Source organism: Aythya marila (assembly GCF_965140915.1).
Source record: "Aythya marila genome assembly, chromosome: Z".
NCBI lineage: Eukaryota > Metazoa > Chordata > Aves > Anseriformes > Anatidae > Aythya > Aythya marila.
In genome coordinates, this window is record NC_139080.1 from 80536002 (window position 1) to 80546918 (window position 10917).

A 10917-nucleotide genomic window follows, 5' to 3' on the forward strand; every position below is an offset into this window, starting at 1 on the left:
CATTCCCTAATTTCCAGTGTATAAAGAGAGTAAGTTGACTTAAATATTGTCCACTTTCATGTACAAATGTTTCATTTATGAAGTCATGCAATTAATTCAAAATAATGCAGATATTTCAATAAATTAAAATAATAATTCGTATTCAAAAGAGGTGTGCACATATAAACAGTTTGAGGACACATAAGGTGCAGATTTGCAGCATATTTGACATGCTCTGGTAAACTGCTTGCAGGCATGGTCTTACCTTTAAATAGTATATATATTATCTGGAATACCTTACTCTGCAGTAAAAGTTAGATGGTTCTGGGATTGATTCAGCCATTACCTGGCATCCTGAAAAAGGGCTGACCATCTTTGCTTGCTTTCAAGAAATGTCCATGTGGAACAGATGAATGTCTGCTGTACCATCTCTGTCTTACATTTGTCACTACATGAAAAGCACCCACAGACTTTCTGGATGTCTTACACCTTCTATCAGCAGAACAAGAGGAGACAGCTTAGGTCCTGTGTAAGGGTGCTGAGAGAACACACGCTACCTGTGATGGTTCTGACAGCTGGTGCAGTGCTGAAAACAAAGCAGATGGATGTTTCTGGAGACAGCAAACTCCTAGGGTAAATAAAGTATTTGTAGAGAGAATACAAAGGAAGTGCAGGTTGCAGTCATGTACATGAGGTGGTGTGACACATCCCAAATCTCAGGCAAAAACAAAAGCTTCCCCCAAATGACACATCACTTCAGATTTTAATTTTATTTATCTATCTATATATTTATTTATTTCACTGTTACACACCTCTAACTTTCTGATTCAGAGAAAAAACACAGGCTAAACACAAAAACAGAATAAAGGCTCTCTGGATATTTTTTTATTATTTGTAAAACTAGAAATTAACAAGCTTGGGTTTATTATATTCTTGCCTCGTCATGCAGGCTAAAACCTTTCAGATAGATGAATGTTTTTGCTGAGTTTGCTGGGGCAACAAACCTTTTGGTAGTGATGTAAGCCACTCTTTCAGTCCTATTGTGATTTACCCATCTCTAATGGACAATGTGAGTAGGCAGAATAGGATAAAACAGGTTTCAATCCTCTAAATCTGTAAAAGGAAAGGAACCCAAGGATGTCTGGGTTGGTCTTGTGGTCAGAGACAGAAGGTACACACCCATCACACAGTAAACATCTGGACTGCATCAAGCTGTCCGGGTGGAGAGGGCAAAAGTAGTTACTGAAATTTTTCATGAAAGATTAAATGTCTTCCTGCTTTTTCAAGTGTAGCCATAGTAAGGTGCCTTAAGTTTATATTTGCAGCTATTTAGAAAGCTTAAGTTACTCATTTTTAGGGCTAGCTATAGAATACTGATTTCATTTTGCAGCAACAACAATAATAATAAAGTTTCAGTATTTTATTTACATTTTGAGGCAGAACAAAATTAAAGTGTCTTGAATATACTGCTGTAGGGAAGCAAAACCCTGCAACAGCCACACACACACACAACATACCACAGTGACTTTACAGGTGGAAAATGTATGTAGAAGGAAGCCAAGTGGTTTGATTTCCGTAAATAAATGTTATTGGCTATCTTCATCCTGCCCTCAGCTACACTTTCTCACCTTCCTGCTCAACTCTAGCCACTTGTGTGATGTCACAGGAGCTTTCACTTTGTGCAATTTTGGCTGGAGTGGTTTGAGTCTGGAGACAGATGTGTGGGAGAATGGTAGAGCAAACCCAATGGTGCACAGCACGCAAGGTGGGCACATGTTTCACCCGAGGAAACCTTTACTGCCACGCTGCTTTGTACTGATGGTGAACATCATCGCTGATGTGGGCTGAGGCAAAATAAATGAGTCTGCTGAGACCTGGTGACCTTGCCTTTCAACCGACGATGTCTGTTTCTGTACTCTGTGCCCCAGAGGACACTCTCTCTGTTCTTCTCCAATAAATTTAACAATTGCATTAAAATCTCTGCTCTTTCTGCTGGGAGCTGTGTGTAAGCACTGGGATTGTCCTCTCCTTCAGAAGGGCCCCCAAACAGGAGAAAAAGAGACCTTTCTGCCTGACCTTGGGTTGAGATGTTTAATCTCCAAGAGTTTCCGCTCCCCCCACTGCCGTGTGAAGCAGGGATAATAATAGCTGCCCTATCACTGGGTGGTGTGGGGATTAGCCTGCTGGTGCCCGCCAGCCTCTCCGGCACCCCACTGACAAGGGGCATGGGGACAAGCAGAGCTCTTCACCATGTCATGTTGATTAGGATAAAATAAACCATGAGAACGATGATATCTGGCTGCGGGAGGGCTGGGGGGCAGCTCGCCTGCCCACGCCGTTGTTCTCACTGGGTGCACTGGGTGCAAGGCAGAGTGATAAGGTTGGTCCCATCTCTGTGAGGACACCTGGGGGCCGTGCACACCACCATGACCTCCAGTGTGAATACAGAGAGATTCAAAGCAGTTCATCCATGGCTGTGGGAAATGGAGGAAGGAAGGGAGGCAGGGAGCAGGAGATGAGGAAGCCAGAGCTGTGAGTTTCAACATTTGCAGTGACCCAAGGCTCATGCTTGCATGGGCCCAGCTGGATGTAGAGGGTGGCATGTGTGTTTTTTGTGGCTGTGGGTAAAGTGTCAGCATAGGTTTATGCCAGGACAGACCTGACCTAGAGGCTGGGATTCCTAGAGGAATGTCCATCGACCTTGTGTAGACTCATTATGTTCTTTATTTCTTTCACTGATGACATTGTTTTGGTTTGAGGTTCTTTTTCCTTCTTTCTCCTCAAGCAACTAATCCTAAAAGGAAAACAGTCTCTCCACCAAGAACCTCATCTATCAGTGACACAACCTAACACTTTATATTTTATTTATAAAAAATAAAATAAAAAATTGAAATCTCATATGTCAGTGTTTGGTGGGAATTTCTGCATTTGCAGAAGATTTGCATAGCTCTATTCACACAATCACTAGCCTGTTACTTCATCTGGGTGAGCATGGCCAGGACCCAATGTGAAATTTCTCATGATCTAAATCAGAACCACTCAAATATCACTGTAATGGGGATCCAGATGTGAGCAATTTTCTATTTTTTTTTCTTACACCTCACTGTGTCCATAGGATAAGACACTTCCCTCCTCTTTGTGGCTGTTGTTGCTTGCAGGAGCAGCTGCGCTTGCAGTGCCAGCTGGAGCAGCAGTGTGCTGGGCTGGCAGGGCAGAGCTGGTGCAATGCTTGCAACAAGTGCTCAACTGACCTCTTATTCCAGGCTCCGGTCACCATTTGAATGTGGAAGCAGAGAGGTGGTACCGTGTAGGTGAGCAGGCAATGTGTGACACCAGGAAAAGTTTTGCAGGTGCTACCATTTATTGTTGAGGGAAATATACACTGCTCTGCCTCACTACCCTGAAGTCTGGATTAAAGTAGAAATGACGGTGGAACAACAGTATCACTTAGAGGATGTTTCTTGAGCCAGACTCAAGTGGTTTTCAAATCCTTGTTATTTGGCTCTTATTAATAGCTCTTTAAAGTGTTATTCCTCTGGTCCTTTAAAGTGTTTTCTATAAGCTGCTCAGTGGGATGGGTCCTATATCTCTTATTGGGCTTAATATAATACAACCTGACTCAGCTGGGACTTTAAGTTTTTTTTACTGAAGTACGATTTTTTAAAAGAGAGAGAGAGAGCTTTAAGCACTCAGCTTTGATGACAAATCACAATCAGTAGACTTAATCTCTTTCTAACACCTGTAAGACCTTTGGCTAGAGGCTAGCAAACTTTATGGCAGCATTCAGTGGCTTACTTACATGCTTTTGAACAGCAGTATCATCATAATCATGTCTTACAGAAAGGCAGGAGTTGGCTATGTCCATTCTGTTGCTACAGGATAGCTTGTGACTGTATATGGCATGGCTATGAGTATCTACAGTTCAGCTGCAACTTCTGCTTAGCAAATAAGCTTCTTTCATTTTGGAGAGAAGACAGAATGAATCTTTGCCAACCTGATATTATACAGACCTGGTGAATCTCAGTGATGTCTCCCATGTTTCATGTTTCAGGCATCACATGACAACTGAAATATTTCAAAATGACAGGTATTTTTGTACATATTTGACCAACAGGATACATGTATTCGTGGCATGTAGCAGCACCAAATATATTTGTCCATTCATGCAACTTCCTGCGTCTAATTTACAGCCCTCTGCTTCAGGCTGTGGGGGATATTGAAAAACTGTTTCTGTCACTGAGAAAGGAGCCATACGTTTTTCAGCATTGCTCTGTATTTTTTTCTGGTGACTTCATAGTCCAAATAACTCATCAGCAGTTGGGTTCCTTCCTGGTAAGAAGTGATTCATTTAGTATGCCTGCTTCTTGATGTAGTGGAAGGAAGATTTTATCTGGGTGATTTCTGAAAACCATTTGTTTTGCTTAGGCAGCATGGGAAGATAGACTTTTTTGTGTGTGGCTACACTGCAGTCCACGCAGAGGCACCCACTAGGCCATCCTGCTACCCACAGGAAGGTCGGTCCTTACCCGTACGCCTCTTGAGGGACTTGGCACAGAGGCTGAGTTTGTGGTAACAGAAACTCTGTGCCCTCATTCATTCCCATGGGAGGTGAGGCAATGCACAGAGGGTGGGAGAAGATGGGTCTGGCAGCCAGGGTGATGGTGCATGGGGGAGAGCAGAGGAGAGCAGTGAATGGAGCCTGAGCTGGCACCTTGGGCCTAGCAGGGCTTGGCTGGAGGCCCGAGTCCCTTTCAACCTGATCTGTGTGAGAGAGGCTGGATGTGGCAGACCGCTGGCTGGAGGGGTGCCAGATCCCATCATGCCTCTGCAGGATGCTCTGGGAGAGAAACCCCCTGACCCTGGGTCAGGCACAGTGGCCCCAACAGCTGCCCTGGCCCCACTGGGGGCTGAGTTCACAGCCGCGGCTTTAACCCTCCTGCAAATCCCTCCTTGGCCACTGTAGCTGCTTTTGGCAGCATTACAGCTCTCAAATCCCTCTCAACATTCTCTAACAACCATGATGAGGTGCCGAAACATGGAAGCTGAAATCCCGGCATTATTGTTCTCCAGCGAAGTAGACTTGGAACAAGGGAACAGTCCTTGAAAACATCTGGTGTTGGGTTGGGAATTAGGACCAGATATGACTTTACAATGACCAGATTATTGCACATGACACCGTTGCCAGCAACAGGGAAGTCCTTGTTCTGATTTCATCAAAAACAAAACAAAAATATCATTCTTTTCTCTTTCTTTTTCTTTCTTTCTTTCTTTCTTTCTTTCTTTCTTTCTTTCTTTCTTTCTTTCTTTCTTTCTTTCTTTCTTTCTTTCTTTCTTTCTTTCTTTCTTTCTTTCTTTCTTTCTTTCTCTCTCTCTCTCTCTCTCTCTCTCTCTCTCTCTCCCTTCCTTCCTTCCTTCCTTCCTCCCTTCCTTCCTTCCTTCCTTCCTTCCTTCCTTCCTTCCTTCCTTCCTTCCTTCCTTCCTTCCTTCCTTCTTTCCTTCCTTCCTTCCTTCCTTGCTCTCTCACTCTTAGCACATGTCTGCCTTTCTCTGAAGACTGTATCTTAATCTGGATAAACTGAGGAAAGAATCGATTTTCTGTGACAAGCCTGGAGTAAAAATAAATAATTATTTCCTATATCCTGCAGAAATTTCATGGCTATGCATGTCACTGTAACAGTTAACATTTACAGTTGACTCTCTTCCAAGCCTGGTGTCTCTGCGCACTGACAGCTGAGAATGGGAAAGATGACACATAAGGATTTTCTGTATTCTGCTTAGTAAGACAGTCTCTAATGAGAGCAAATGCTCTAATGAGTACAAGTGTTGCCAATTAACTCTTCCTGTAAGGAAAAATAAAAAGTACTGATCCATCTTTGCTGTGTTACACCTTTCAGAAGTAGGTAAATAAGAAATCCTTGTCCTACTGATATGCTTACCCTAACAAAATAGAAATTAAACTTTGTTTAACAAAGCCAGCGACACTGTGACACATAATTGAGTGTTGGGGATTTTTTTTATTATTATTATTTTTATTTTTTTCACACATTGTCCATCTTGCTCTGTAGGAATACTGAAACTTTAAGTATCACCTTAACTGTTTGGAACTGATGTCCTCTAGGTGCTTAGAGGTTACTCATGCCAGTATCTCCTCCGACGTTGATAACAATTCACCTCTGACTCTCAACAAGAGGGTTTTCCTTAGAATAAAAGAGCTAGCAATTATCTTGGGAGATAATTCTGCTTCTGTCTTGTGATTATCTGCTTTGCCTCATTTTTTCCCCAGTTATTCTTCCTCCTTCCTCAACAGCCTCTCTTGCCCAGTGAGTCTTTCTCACTAACAACACTTCCCAGAAACATGGTGCTAAGGGAGGTATGGTATTGGGAAACAGAGGCAAGTTGCCAAGGTAGTCTCTTGTCATGCAAATGCAAGCGTTGGGTGTTCCCAGGACTGGAAAGTACATTGGTACCGAGTACATTGAGTCCAAGAGGCACACAAAGATCTGGAAAGAATTATTTCCCATTTTAGTGGCCATTTGGTTAAGAAATTAAGGATCATATTATCTGTAGAAGTAAATTGGCTAATTCCATCAGATTTGTATAGAAACCCGTAGAAATATCAGTACATGGCTAACAACCAACAGGGATAATGCCACAAGGGTTAACCAAAGCAGTAGAGTGTCACGTTCAGCTTAGTTACATACAGAAACCTGAAATGTTTCATCCTTCGAGTAGAAGAGCCAGCCCAATACTGGAAACATATTTGTCCTCATTTTTGCTGACTTTGTTCCAATCATGATACTACACCATTTGTTCTTGGATTACCTAGCTCAAAATTCACCAATGGAGAATTCATGGAAGAAAAAAATTTCCAGTTCTCACCCGTGATGACATTTGTGCCACAAAGTATTTGCATGCTGAATGAATCAGAACAAAATACCCTTTGTATTATCTCACTGTTCATAATTAGCTCCCAGCAGGCTTATCTAGTACCAAAGACTGTGAGCTGCTTGAAATCCATGTGGGCAGCGGAGAGGCAGGAAGAAATGTCATAGAAAATTCCAAATAATAAGTACCTTTGGAAAACAGAGACATTGACAGATGAGACACATTTTGGGTGAAAGTATGATTTTTTCCACCAAAATGCCTATCCTTTTGTCAGTTCAGGATTTTACTCTGTATTTCTGGAGTGATGGTGTACACTTCCTACCAGCTGAAATGGGACTGTTAATGTTTGAATGTGGATGAGAAAGGACAAGCTTAATTTGTTTGTCTCAACTAGTTCCAACCAACTATAGATAAGGGCACCTCCCACTGCAGATACCACAGAGCAGAACTGGGTTTTTGGATTGTGGCAAACGATTGGGAACGATTCTTCATAATCTGTGAATGCAATTTAAAAATCATAGATATTTTACTGGAGAACAAAAAATAAATAAATAAATCTTCCGTCTTCTGAGAAAAATAAGATCTGAGCTGGTCTCTTGGAAGTCAGCAAGACCATTCCTGCTAGCTCACCTGCCTGTATTTCTACTGTATTACAGTAACAAGAAATAGTATATTGTTTTTTAATATTGCAGGAATTTTCAAAGCCACAATACACACATTACTCAGACTACTTTATATCAAATCTCAGTGGGATTTAAGCTTCTAATTCATTTTCAGTCCTTTGAAAGTCGCTACTGAAGACACAAAGGTTATTTTTAACTTTCTGAAATCTAATTTAAAAACATTTTCCAGTTAAACACAGTATTTCAGATACACAATCAAAACAGAGATTAAATAATGTAATTTTAGCTTTATCTTGATATTTGTTGTCCAATATTGTTACATTAAGGAAGAGAAAAAAGAGAGAAAAAAAAATAAGAGAGAGAGAGAGAGAGAGAAAGAAAATAAAGGCAAGAATATCCCAGGAAAACAGAAACAAACAGACAGCAAAATAATTAATAAAATAAAATAAAATAAAATAAAATAAAATAAAATAAAATAAAATAAAATAAAATAAAATAAAATAAAATAAAATAAAATAAAATAAAATAAAAATACCTCAATAAGCTGTTATTACATTTTATCTAAAACAGCAAGAGAAGATGAAATAAATTTTCTGTTCAGGGAGCAATTTTACAAATTACCACTTAGGTTTTTATGTATTGTACAAAATATTAAGAACTTCCCAGATGAGATATTTCATGCATGTTTTGGCTCACATGGCTGAAAATTTTTGGGCAAAACTTCAACTGGTTAAAATGGATGAAATGATCATTTTCGTTCTGGTTCTTTTATGTCAGTAAGTGTTTGAAGGCCCAAAGAGGGATGTACTTACATGAAAGAAATTTCCGAAGCTCAAGAGGCTTTGGCTTCTGAATGGTAGTAGGCAGAATAGCTCAGCCTAAACTAAAGGTGATAAATGCTTATAGTTTTTAACTTGGTTTCTTTCAGTGGCAAAAGTATAAAAGTCCAGCATACTGCTAGACAACTCGGATGTTCCTTGTTTTAGACTTATACTGCCTTAGGCAACTTTGAGATAAAATAGATGTAGATCTGTTAACATTTTGCAGTGTCTTTTGTCAGAAGTGCCTACAAATGAAATCTTGAAATCATAGGCTCTTTTGTTATCCAGACTTCAATGCACATGTTGTTTAGATGAAAAACTGGCATACTGCAAGTTTCCCATTTAATTTATGTAAAGTCTTCATTCAACCAGCTGGATTCTTTTTGCTGAACATTACAATACTTGCTAAGGGGAGAGCTGGAGCCAAGAACTGGAAAAATAGTTGACCTAAATAAGCAAGTTATCTAGACCAACTAAAAGGGAAATATAAATACCTTACATCGCTGGGTGAGAGAGAATCAAGTTAGAACTGTTTGGGATAGCCCAAATGCACCATGAAGATGACTGCCAAAATGTAATGTTCTTTTGTGCCACGGTATGCATGCTCATGTTTAGTCCTGGTACCTTTTCAGAGCTCAGGAATAAGTAAAAGACTAGTGCTGTGGAGGTATTTCCTATGTGGAGCAAGGAAGATCTGGAGAGAATTGATCTCTGACCTGTGTCTTGAAACTTATCAGTGAGGTTTGCTTGTAGTTCAGATAATGCATCCCAGCACGCCTTTTACGGCACACATGAGGGCATTCTGAAATCATTTGCAGACCTCACTAGACTGAACTAGGTAAATCTCTTTATTTTGTCTTCTGCCTGACTCTTCCAGCACAATGATCTCAGGGACTGTGCTTATCACTTGTGGCCGCAGATGCTCTTGTTTCTCCGTCTTGCAGGGAAGTCCTGGCCTGTAGCTGTGTTTTGCCTTTCACCTTGTGCCTACACAGTTCTTATCACTAGCCTCTTATGATAGGTCGTGTGAAAGGGCTTCCAAAAGTCCAGATAAAATTCAGCTAAATCTCCTTTAGGACTTGTTCTGAAAACTAGAAAAGCAATTTCCCCTTTCATGAATGCATTTTGATTTTCTATTGTGAAATGTCTGGGATATTTGATTTTTGTTTAAAATCCTGTTTAAATTTGTTCATACTAATAAGGTGAATCATGACAAAGCATGACTTGGTTTTAGTCATTTTAAAAAAAATAAATTTCATTAGTGTTTTCAAGGGAAAGAAATCATGCAATTAACTATGGTAGCATGAGTTCATGTGTGACTGAATTAATGGAGTAAATCATCCTCAGAAAGCAATTTTTAGTCTTGACAGTTTTACTTAAAATTCTGTATTTTGACTTAGGAAGGCCTTTCCTCAACCCCATCTCACAACAGTGGTGCAGCTGACAAGAAGAGTGTAAAAATAATGCACATTGCTGAGATCCTTTTGTCTGACAAGATGTCAAAAATGTTATCTGTTGCTTTGGAAACATTCAGTAAGGAGCTTAATCTTTTTTTTTTTTTTTTTTTTTTTTTTTTTTTTCCTACTAACACCTTATTATTAATTACTAGCTGCTTAATATGAGAAAGCTGTGGTATTGATGAGAAAGCCAAGAATATCCATCTTTGTTTACATCTGATATATTACACTCTATATTTTCATCAATTTATTTTTGGAGCAGCATGGGAAGTACACTAAAAGTTGTATAGACAGAGGCAGCAAGAAGCTGAGGTAGGTTACACTTTCAGAAAGTATATGGGAAAAAATAAACACACAAACTATTGTTTGCTATTTTAGAGTTGAATGGGCTGAAAAACTAAACATGATAAATAAACATGAGTGGTTAATTATCTGTCTAGTTAAAAATAAAAGTGAAGGTGAGCATGTGAATAAGGGTTTAGCCACACCATGGATGCATTTGTAGTGCTATTATATGAGGCTGATACCTTTGTCATCTGGCATTATCACTGTCATAGACTTAGATTCTTTAGGGAAAAATCCTCTGCAGAGTAAAACTGAAAGAGTTTAGGATACTGAAATCTCTGGTCATAAGTCATAATTATGACAGCACACAATTTTCTACTTTAACTTAGAAGGACCTGAAAACATCCTCTTAGACTTCTCCCCAGCTAACTGTTCATTTATGAACCCATTCAAGCTCCGGATCTTGAAGAGTGTTTTAAATGATTTATTTTCCAGAAGAATGCTTTACTGTGCCTATCACTTGGAATAAGGTTTGCTGTAGGAAAAGAATTGAAATAAATAGCCTACTATTATGAAAATGGCCAGGGAAGTACTGGTAGTTGAACAGCCTGTAAAAAGTGGAATTGTAGGGTTCAGGATTACCTGCAGCTTTGTTATTCAAGGGCTTTCTTTCCAGTCTTTGTTGTGTGGCTGTTCATAAATCATTGGAATGTACCTTATCTTGTGCAAGTTAGGCTTTTAAAAAGGAAAAAAAAAAAACCAACATATATATTAAATATGTTTTGTTGTTGTTGTTTGTTTGTTTGTTGTTTGTTTGTTTGTTTGTTTGTTTCCAAACATGGTGTTATCCCTATCTAACTCTCTGCA